Source organism: Postia placenta (assembly GCF_002117355.1).
Source record: "Postia placenta MAD-698-R-SB12 unplaced genomic scaffold POSPLAscaffold_1, whole genome shotgun sequence".
In the NCBI taxonomy this organism is placed as follows: domain Eukaryota; kingdom Fungi; phylum Basidiomycota; class Agaricomycetes; order Polyporales; family Adustoporiaceae; genus Rhodonia; species Rhodonia placenta.
Window position 1 is genome coordinate 4,293,414 of NW_020169832.1, and position 2,701 is coordinate 4,296,114.

Genomic DNA, 2,701 nt, shown 5'->3' on the forward strand with positions numbered 1-2,701 from the left:
CATTATTTGAGGGACATCCGGCAAATTCGAGATCTGTCGGATCATCTTAATCTGACTTACTTCAAGACCGCCCAGAAGTTGACCAGGAGACAAGCGAGATGGGCTCTGTACCTCACGCGATTCAATTTTATTTTGCGCCATAAGCCAGGAAAAACAATGCTTACCGCTGACCCTCTGTCCAGGAGGCCAGACCATGAGGAGGGGGTGAACCTCGATAATCGGGATCAAACTTTGTTGAAACCGGAGTTTTTTGCAATCAATGCAGTCGAGGCCTCCCATGAGTCGCCCGTTAATGACGATCAACTCCTGAGGGAAGTGAAGGAAGCACTCCTACATGACGATGTGACCAAGAACTATCAGCAATTGCTAAAGTCAGGTCCTAGAGAATTCAGCAAGTCCCTTGTGGACTGGAACTATGAGAATGGATTGTTGCTTTATTGCGGCAAAGTATATATCCCCAACAGCGAGCAGGACCACTTGCGCAGGTGTATAGTTCAAATGCATCATGATCTTCCTTCAGCTGGACATCGCGGAAGGTGGAAGACATATGAACTCGTCTCACACAACTATTGGTGGCCTAGCATGTCGGTATTTGTCAAGAAGTATGTGACCGGCTGCGACATTTGTCAACGGATGAAGAATCGTCCGCAGCAGCCGTATGGACCATTGCAACCCAACCGTGTCCCGGAAGGGCCATGGGAAGTTATGACTGTCGACCTCATCACTCAGCTCCCAGAATCAGATGGTTATGATGCCATTTGCGTAGTCATGGATCGATTGACAAAGCGGGCTCACTTCTACCCAATAACAAACGAGTTCTCAGCAAAGGATCTAGCAGAATTGCTATACAATCGGGTGTATCCGCTTCACGGCTTACCATCCCAGATTATATCCGACCGAGGTGTTCAGTTTGCAGCTACACTGTTCCAGGAATGGTGTAAGCTACTAGGGATAGAGTCCACCATGTCCACCACGTACCACCCACAGACTGATGGCCAGACTGAAAGAGTCAACCAAGTTCTGGAGCAATATCTTCACTGTTACATCGACTATCAACTCGACGACTGGTCAAGGCTACTTAGCTCTGCTGAGTTTGCCTACAACAATGCAGCACATGAGGGCACCAAGGAGACACCATTCTTTTTGGAATACGGCAGACATCCACGGGCAGGTTCAACACTTACAAAGAAGGTGCAAAGAAGCGACCTCAATGACATTGTTTGGAACCGACAACAAGCGCAGGAACAGGCGAAAGCCGCTCTCAAACTGGCAGCTGAGCGTATGAAGTGGTATTACGACCAAGGAGTCCAGAAAGTCCCCTTCAAGGTGGGCGACAAGGTCTTACTCGACCTCAGAGACTATCAAACCACCGGTCGAAAACTCAACGCACGGTATTCGGGGCCTTTTGAGATTGTTGAAAAACTCTCTCCAGTCACCTTCAGACTGAAATGGCCACCGAGGTTGACCAAATTACATCCGGTCTTCCACGCCAGTAAGCTTATACCCTACCACGAGGCGGAAATCCCAGGCCAGAAAGGACCAGCTGCAAAGCCGGTTATCATTGATGGCCATGAAGAATGGGAAGTGGAGAAGATCCTATCCTCTCGCCGGCACTACCGCAAGCTTCAGTACCTCGTACGATGGAAGAATACCACTCCCGATGAGGATACATGGGAACCAGTTGCGAACCTCAAAGGCTCGAAGGAACTCATCAAGGAATATCACGATGCGCACCCGCATGCAATCAGGTCACTCAATGATAATGATGACAAGGTGTTTGCTCTCCTGAAAAGGGATGCAACACTTCGAGTTGAGCTACGAGGAGGTCAGGAACCCAAGAGAAAGACTGATACAGCAGCAGGCTTTGAACTGTATGCGAGTCAAAACCAGGAAGTCGCCAGTAACACAACACTGCAAATTCCGACAGGAATCCAGATACAACTACCAGTTGGCACCTACGGGAGAATTACCCCAGTAGGGAATCCATTAGCCAAAGGAATCCGAGCAATCGAAGGCATTATCGAGCGGGGTGACCCAGCCGAAGTCAAGGTTGTTGTTACCAACACGGGACCATCCAAGCTGAAGATCGCCAAAGGCGACCCCATTGCTCAGCTCATTATTGAGCGTATAGCCGATTGTGATCTCGAGATTACCAACGCGTAAAGGCACTTCACTGGTCAAATGGTCGAAACTTCTCAAACGGAGCTCGAAGCTAGAGGCGGGGGTACTGTCACAGTTTCCCTAATTTTACCTAATTTTTCCGCTATTTCTGCAGACATATCAAAGGGTATAGGGACTTATCCATACTTATCTGTCCGCATATGGGTACAGCTGCATATCTAAGGGGTTATCCGCTTAAATAAGCGACACATGATCTTGTTCTGGACACATCAGGCTGGACTCTGATGCCGGACCTTTTCTAGATAGAAACCAGACTCTGTCTGGACCATGACATCATTCTGACATCATAGGTAGGAGCTAGGCTCAGGCACTAGGCCATAGGCCGGTCAATTCTGGACCCTAGGCCTAGGGCAGGGCAGGGCCAGACTATGACATCATATATGACATCATAGAGCACATGATACTTAGTAATCCTTATCTAGCTAGGTACCAGGGGTCCATTACCGGTCCCTGGGGGGTTTTCCCTCATGTATATAAGGCAGCATCCTGGGGCACCCTGTCCCCCAGTTCTATTCACTTC